The sequence below is a fragment of the Amblyomma mixtum genome, chromosome 3 (genome assembly GCF_055824585.1).
Source record: "Amblyomma mixtum isolate Tamu chromosome 3, ASM5582458v1, whole genome shotgun sequence".
Taxonomy (NCBI): domain Eukaryota; kingdom Metazoa; phylum Arthropoda; class Arachnida; order Ixodida; family Ixodidae; genus Amblyomma; species Amblyomma mixtum.
Window position 1 is genome coordinate 393421163 of NC_143014.1, and position 8869 is coordinate 393430031.

General features: G+C 52.9%; 1 pseudogene; it reads left to right on the top strand.

The window, feature by feature from the left end:
* Window positions 1–2205: 2205 nt before the first annotated feature.
* LOC149357202 (uncharacterized) lies at window positions 2206–3497 on the top strand (annotated as a pseudogene).
* Window positions 3498–8869: the final 5372 nt, after the last annotated feature.

The following is an 8869-nucleotide window of genomic DNA, read 5'->3' on the forward strand; positions in this document are numbered from 1 at the left end:
TTGTTTTCACTAAGGTTGGTTTTTTGTAATGAGGAGGTGGTAGTCTTCTATCGATACAAGCCAACTTCTATCTCTCCTCAGTGTCCGTTTAAAGGGCCTTCAAACTGGTAGCACCTTACCTACGCTTGCGGAAGAACGCCGCCTGGCTCTCGTAAGTCTTCGAACGGCTCAGAGTGTTGCCCTTGGCAACACTGGGCAGACGTGGTTCCCTTTCAGAGCTCAGTGTGTAAGCAGTCGGCTCTCGAAGACTGTGCGTCAATGCCGCCTTGTGCCTGGTTCTGCCTGCTCTGTACTGCCCCCTCAAGTCTTGTGCAGGCTCCTTCCAAGGCCTGTTTGTGGCTCTCGTTTGGTCCTGGCCGCTGCAGACTAGCTACCCCTGCCCTTCCCAGACTGGGCGTCTTTGATTGTCAGCGAGGGCTGCGCCTGCGCTGAGTTCAGAAGCTAAAGTGGCCTTCACGTTGCTTCATCCTCTAGAGCTGGGCACCTCCGAGATGAGCTTTGGACTTCGGGTTGCACGCTTGGTGCTGGGTTTATCTTCGCTCTCTCTAGCTGCCCATGTGGTTCTAGCAGAGACCTCCTATGGCTTCCTCTTAGTGCGGCTGTGTGCTGACACTTGTTTCTCATTGGTAGCCCTTGTCCTGGGCGCTGGTGATGTTTGACTTGTGGGCCTCCATTTCGACTCCCTGCTGTGCGCAGCCCTGGTCAGAGTAGCTGGCGATCTGTGAGATGGTGGGACACCGGCATTTTTCCTACGTGATGCACATGCTGCCACTGTTTCGAAACCGTGTTCCTCCTCACTGGAAGCAGCCTTCCGCCTTTCCCTGAGGTTGTAGGAAAAGATCACAATTCTATGCCACTAGAGTTGTTCAGTTGAACGCTAATGTTTTCTTACACCTTTTTCCGCGCCGCTTTAATCGCGCTTTGCTTCAGGTTCTGTGCGTTTTGGAGGTGAGTCTTCCAAGTTTGTAGTCGTAGGAGATGGCTTCGCAGGCGTCTCCTGCATCCTTCTGGCATCACCCGGCGATGGTGAGCGATCCAAGGCGCTGATCGGAGCCACAGGAAGAAAAACTTCAGCAGCACCAGGTGCCGCCTTCCCTGCGGCGACGAGGACTCTTAAGGAATGAAGTCTGTGTTAAAAATCCATTTCGGACCTATTCTATTAATTGAATATTGATTTTCTGTGATTTTGTCCCATTAGGTAAGACCAAAATGAATGCTTTTTCTGTATTGAATAAAACTTTACTGTCGCAGAAAATGTCAGAACTGCAACTTTTGCTCGCTTAGTATTTTTCTGACATATTGCAAATTTACTATATTCTATACGGCTTATAACAGCCCGAAAGTTCCTTTTACTGCATTAGACGTAATTCGGTTGTCCAACGACGGAAACTATCACTGCCTGGCCGACCCAACAGTGTAGTCATGACTCATTATTGTGATAACCATTAGGAGTCAGGTTTCAAAGAAAACGAGGCATTGTCATAAATCAAGAGATCGATAAGGTAGCGATGTCGCGGGACGTCACTTAGCCGGGAGAGATGTCGCCACACCACGAATGGCGACTGAAAGTTATGTCAGTAAACTGGATGCATTCCGACACGTGTAGCAGCTGGCTTGGCATACAAATACTTTCCGAGAGACGACACATAACCTTGTCCGGTGAGGCGTTCCTGACGCAAGGACTATGGGCCTCGAAATTGCTGCTCTAGAGCGGAACTAGTCGTGTTCGAAAGTGGGATGGTCTAGAAGCGAACTGCTCAGCGGAACTTACGTCAGGCGTCCGTCAGGAGCCGAACTGTCAACCAAAATTTACTTAGGCGTCTGTTGAAAAAATACGGTCCTGCGAGTCGGAGTCCTTTTGCCTGGATTGTCCGGGTCCGCAGATTCCCAACCCGCGCTTCTCGGTCTAATGTTATCCCACTCTCCACACGTAATGCAATAAGTTTTGGTTATCTTCCTGCCAGTTTCCTAAACACGAAGAGTCCGGAGAAAATGTGTTTTGATTGTTCCCCGGAAAACCGATTTCGAGCTCCAGATTGTTCCACGGCAGCATGAAGATTCCTGCTACAATTTTAACGAGGACTGCTTATTTGTTAGTACTGAAGAATAATCTCGACGAACTAATTTCATTTTTACGAAAGTACACTTTTCTGTGCTGCCAACACATTAAAACAACACAGTGGGCGCGGCGGAAGCTCAAGGAATATGCGTCTTACAAGCCCCTTCTTGTTTCTTATCCAGGCCGTGCACTTCATCGCTGTGAAGCTTTCACCAGGCGAAATATGCTTCGGTTTTGCTGTCGAAGCGACCGAGCATCACGTTTTCTTGACCAACCAGTCAGCGGAAAACACTTGCGGAACTGAAAATCCGGACCTGCCCGCCTGGAATCTACCACACGCGATTATCACCAGCCACCATCATCTACGTCACCAGCTCCAACGCGTATAAAGACGGACCTGCGGTGCAGCCTTGTCAGTGGGCGCGGCGGAAGCTCAAGGAATATGCGTCTTACAAGCCCCTTCTTGTTTCTTATCCAGGTGAGGGACAAGCGTCCTGTCCACGTTTACCATAGCGATGATGCCTTTCTTTTGCTTCTGCCGTGCCCACGGCCCCTGAGCGTAGTGCTTTTGGCGATTTACCATTGTTTCGTGGACTTGCTTTGTTCTTGTGGTGACGTCGAACTTAATCCTAGACCTGGCACTGAAACTATGTTTACACAAATTCTGGCTGAACTGAATGTCCTAAAGCAAACCATGCAGTCAGTACATCAACAACTTGGAGAAACAAATAACAGGATAGCTGCTATCGAAGGAAAACTGGACGGATTGACTTCTACTGAGGGACATCTTACATCTGTTACATCTTACATCTGTTACATCTTATTCACAGAGAGTCGACGAAATGCAAAAAACTGTGGACACTTTGCTTCGTAAGGTTGACGACTTAGAAAACAGAAGCAGGAGAAATAATCTAATTGTCTACGGTGTGCCTGAAAATAATGAAGAGCAGCACCAGGACCTAGAGGCAATTGTGTCTGAAAAAATTCTCAACGACATACTGAAGGTGTCTAATGTAGCTATCGAGCGAATTCACAGACTTGGAAGACCTGCTGAAAAGAAATGCCGCCCACTAATCTTTAAACTGTTGAACGGAAGGAACAAGGGAAGGATCCTTCAAAATTGCAGCAAGCTAAAAGACACGAAATACGTCATCTCAGAAGACTTTTCGCCACGGGTTCAGTCGATACGTAAGAAGCTTTGGGACAGCGCCCAACAGCAAAAAGCAAATGGTGCGAAGGTCGGGCTCTTTTTTGACAAGATAAAGATCAACGGAAAACTGTTCCGATGGGATGAAACTCTCGAGGAAAGAGTGCCCGTAAATGATCCCTGACCAGTCTGTTCGGACGCTCGCAAATATCACAGACATGCGCAGACTGTGAAGTTACCCAGCCAATGCCTCAAAGTCCGCCCCACTGCGGGCTCTTTTTCTTTTTTTAACATTAATGCCAGAAGCATATGGAATAAATGCGATGACTTAGAACGTCTTCTTATCACACACGACGCAGACATCACAATCATAACCGAGACTTGGTTGAACGAAGCTATTCCTGATTCAGAAGTAATACCCAACACTCATGAGATAGTACGGCACGACCGTAGCAGAAGGGGAGAGGGCGTAGCCATAGCTATAAAAAAGGGACTAGATTACACAGTTATTCCTCATAATACAGGCATCGAAATGGTTTGTATATTGCTTCGGTTTAACAATTTGAACATTTTTATTGGTTCTGTGTATAGACCCCCGGATGCAGACGCCTCGGTTCTAGAACAACTGCACGAATTTTTGTTAGAACATGGTAAAAAATATGCTTATGTAATGATGTGTGGTGACTTTAATTTACCAAAAATCAACTGGGAACTTCTGCGTACTGTAGCTTCATGTCAACATTCTGATCTTTTGCTTGATATCGCCTTTGCATTTAATTTAAAGCAGGTCGTGCAGGGGCCGACACGTACTGCATCAGGTTCAAGCTCCCTTCTAGACCTTGTGTTTGTTACCGATACTATTGAAAAACTTGGCTTCTCCGTTGAAATCATACCAGGCATTTCTGATCACAAAGCTGTACTCTTCAAAAATAACATGATGCGACTGCCTGTTCCTGAGTTAAGAAAACCATTTCTTGACTTCAACAATGCCCTAGACGAAAGTATCTTAGATTTATTGGAACGAGACTACGATGAATTCGTTGAGAAACAAGCGGCTGGTCTCATGAAAGTTAATGACCTATGGGTGCACTTCAAGTCTATTGTACACAAGTGTATCACAAGATACGTGCCGACTAAACTTAGAAAAATGAATCGCAGTAGTCCCTGGATTACTCGCGAACTGCTCCAGCTCAAGCGTCGTATCAAGCATCTAGGATCCAAGCGATTTAAAACAGGGCACATTTCCCTACAGTCACTTCGCACAGAGTTGCGCATGAAAATTAAACAGTCTAAGAACACTTTTTTAACGTTAAAATTGTGGGAATCCTGGCTTTCCGCCGTTGCCTTTGCGCGGCTGTGCCGGCTTCCTGCGTTGTTTCTCCTCTTTCCCTTGCTCCCGCCTCAGGCGGTGGAGAGGCGGCTGGGTGACTAATGACTGTCATTTAGCCACAGCTCCGCCCCGGCTCCCCAAGGGCCTTTGCCATTGGCGCCTTTTGGCGGGAATCCGGGACCCGCTTTGGGCGGCCGCGCACTGCGCGACCGTCCGAGCGGGGCCCAGAGGGAGAGATCCCTCCGAGACAGCGTAAGGTGCGTACGTTACTGTTTGTCCGTGCCGGCCTTTGCCGTTCGGACCAGTGCTTACTCGAGCTCGCCCGCACGTGTCCTCTGACCTGCAGCGGCTCGAGCCTGTCCAGCGGGGTCCAGCGACCTCTGACAGGCGTACCTTGCGTTGAATGCCCACTCTCTCTCGCAACTGGCCCAACGGTCGACACGAGAGAGAGATCACAGCACTGCCGCGGGGACATTCTCCTGCAGCGGCGTGCTAGCGTCGCGCATTGCTCGAGTCGCTTCGTGCGCGCAGCGGAGCCTTGCTCCTCGCGCGCCCCCGGGACGGGGTGACGATTGAGTGTGTGTGTACTGCTGAAGGACGACGTGAATAAACGTCTCCTTTGTGAGATTGGAGGCCTATTTCTTTGCGGCGAATCGCTCTCCTCCCAGCGGAGGTTGAGTGCACCGCATCGGTGTCCCAGTGTGTGTGTGGTGACGGCTGATCGGGGCCCTTGGCTCGCGCGAAGCTCGAACCCGCGGTGGGTGGTGGCCTTTGTCCACGTAGAAACCCACAACTGGCGGCCAACGTGCTAAGTCATTGGCGCTTACGCCTTTGATGGCACATTAGCCGAGCAGGTCGCCTTGACGATCACGCTTGCGCACCATGTCTAACACCCCCAGCGGGGCACTCGGCAGCTACATGTCGGCTCCCTACGGAGTTGTAGCGTCGTTTTATCCGCTGGCTGCTGTTCCTTCGAATAGCTAGACACCGTGGTTGGCCGCGGCCCCCATTGGGGTTTACGGCGACACAACCCAAAATGTCGACCACGCAGCTCCCATTGGAGCTGTATCGGAAGCACCCTGCGGTGCATCCGCTGGTCACATGCCTCAGCTGTGCACGCTTTCCGCCCAGTGCGAAAGCAGTTCGTGTCACGCTGCCGCAACCGGCAGTTACGAACAGCAGCAGCCGTGCCCCGCGAGCAGTCAATTCTGCTCTGGAAACGGCGAGGCGCTGGCCCGGCTCCCTGCGGAAACCGCGCCGCTCATCGAACTAGGAGCCTTGCCTCCCTCGTTCGTGCAACCCGCCCAAGCCTCCACTGAGGCAGGGGCGCAGTCGCTGAGGCCGGGGCTCCATTGAGCCAGATGCGGAGAAACTTCGAGCCATACTCGAATTTCCCGCGCCCGAGGACGTACGCGGCCTGCGCCGTTGTGTGGGAATGGCCAACTTTTATCGTCCTGTGCCCGCGTGCAGGCACCCTTGACCAAGCTCTTGGGAGAGACTGCAGCGTGGCGATGGGGGCCCGAGCAAGAGCGATCCTTTCGCCTCCTGTCTAGTGCCATTGCCGAGACAGCGCAGCTCAGGCTACCCGACCTGACCAGACAGTTCGTAGTCCAGACTGACGCGAGCGATCTGGGTTTAGGAGCACTTCTCCTACAGGAATTCGATGGCGTGCTGCAACCGCTGGCCTTTGCCAGCCGCTCCTTGCTGGCCTCGGAGAGGAATTATTCCGTGACTGAGAAGGAGTGCCTCGCCATCGTGTTTGCACTGCGCAAATTTGACGTCTACCTTGATGGAACGCAATTCGTGGTGCAGACAGACCACAGTGCGCTCAGCTGGCTGATGCGGCTCCGCGAGCCTGCGGGTCGGCTGGCGCGCTGGGCTCTCCTGATACAGCATTACGACTTTTCCGTGCAGTATCGAAAGGGGAGCACAAACGTGGTAGCTGACGCGCTATCCCGTGCCCCACTCGCCAGCGGCGCCTTGACGCCTGTAGGCGGAGGGGGCGAAACAGCGGACGAGCCGCCGGGCGGCAAGGAGGGGGAGCCCGCAAACGGGTTAACCCATTCCGCTAACCAGGCAAGCAGCGCTTCGCAAAGCGGACGAGAGGCAAAGCTCTTCGTGAGCGCCTCGGAGTTGCCGACGCGAACGGCAATTTTGGCTGCAAAACTGAGTGGGGACGAGACCAGGCACCCCTCCGGGATGACTGGAATCGTTTTCAGCCGTAAAGAGCTACTGAAAGCCCAGCAAAATGACCCCTTTTGTCGCGAGGTGAGCGACGGTCTCAGGGAGACGGAGCGCCGTGACGCTACTTGTATTGTATCGGGCGCAGGGGGGCAGAAGCCAGCGTGTGTCGCGGCGAACCCCGGGGATTCATATTTGCTGGACAATGACGGGTTCGTGCTGAAATACATAGCCACCGATGACGAGTTCATCGACCCGTTCAAGGTGGTTATCCCCAAAAGTCTGAGGGGTGCACTGTTGAGATTCTCTCATGACGAACCACTGGCCGGTCATCTGAGTGGCTCCAAAGTTTTTGCAAAACTGAGTCAATCGGTGACGTGGCCCGGCATGAAGCGTGACATTTTCCGCTATTGCCGTTCCTGCCATGTCTGTCAAGCGGTGAAGTCACGGGGCGGCAAGCCGCCTGGAATGATGAAACCGATTGACAGTGTGCGTCCGTGGCAGATGGCCACCTGCGATTTGATGGGGCCTTTCCCCAGGAGCAAGCAGGGGTTCATTTACCTGATGGTAGTCGCTGACCACTTTTCCAAATGGGTTGAGTTGTACCCCCTTCGGAAAGTGTCAGCACGAGCGGTGCTGGATAAACTCCAGGAAGTGTTCTGTCGGTTCGGCTTTCCGGAAAGACTGATCACGGACAATGCGTCCTATTTCACCGCTCGGGTGTTCGGTAACACGTGCCGTTCCCTCGGAATCGAGCACAACACCACTTCACCCTACCACCCCCAGTCCAATTTGACCGAGCGAATCAACCGAACGCTCAAGCCAATGCTTGCGGCCTTTGCCGAGTGTCAAAAGGATTGGGCAGACAATTTGAGCGAGTTTGCGTTCGCCATCCGAACAGCTGAGAATCGCTCAACTGGTTTCTCTCCCGCCTTCCTCAATTTCGGGAGGGAGCTGGCGAATCCGATGTCAAACGTTGTGCAGAGCCAGCTCGGGGATGAGCAGACGCGGGCAGACTGCTCTGCTTATGCGTCGACGCTTCGGGACCGGCTTGGTCGGGCTCTCAACAGAGCAAGGCAGAGTTTGGCGGCAGTCAGAGCCCAACAGAAGGCTCAATATGACCGCAAGCACCGCCGCCTGACTTTTCAGGTGGGTGGTCTTGTCCTGAAGCGCAACCACGTTCTTAGCGATGCGAGCAAGGGGTTCTCAGCCTCGCTCGCTCCTAAGTGGCTTGGTCCGTACCGAGTGGTCAGAGTCTGGTCGCCACTCGCGTACCTGCTGGAGGATCCCCTTACGGGGTGTTAAGAACGGGGGGGCCACACAGGCCACCCCTGGAACCAGTGTTAAAGATGGGGCTTCTATCCCACCGCTGGAACCAGAGTTGAAGACGGAGGGGTCCCGGGGATGACTAACTCGTTTAGCCTCACAGGTACCGGCTCCGAATGACGATGTCGGACTGCGCTATCGAGGAAACTGTACAGAAGGGTTTATTCTACATATTGATGCGGGTAGACGACGACGACAAAGAGTGATGGCACGAGTGGGAAGAGTAGAAGACGACAACGAAGTTCGGACTGTGTTCTCGCTGCCGCTCGCAGCTGTTCTTGTCTATTTGTAAATATCTGTAAATATATTCTTTCCCGCAACATATTTGGTGGAGGTGCGGGGTATCGATCCCAGTACCTCTCGCACCCCACCACTGCTTACGCTCGGGACGCCATCTCCCAGGCCACGCAGGCGCGCCAAATAGCACGTAGTAGGCTCCAAGCCTCTCAAGTTTCCCAGAAGTCAGCCTACGACCGCCGTCACCAGGCCGTCGAATATACCCCAGGATCACTCGTCCTTCTCTGGACGCCCTCTCGCAGCGTCGGTCTCTCCGAGAAGCTCCTTTCGCACTACCGTGGCCCTTACCGTGTCGTGCGCCGTGTTACCGACGTGAACTATGAAATTGCTCCCCTTGAAACCTCGCCCTCGTCATCTGGCGCCACCACCGACATCGTCCACGTCTGTCGCCTTAAACCTTACCACGACGCTCATACGTCGCCGCCCTAACGCCGAGACGGCGTTTCAGCAGCCGGGGGTCCTGATGCGGGTAGACGACGACGACAAAGAGTGATGGCACGAGTGGGAAGAGTAGAAGACGACAACGAAG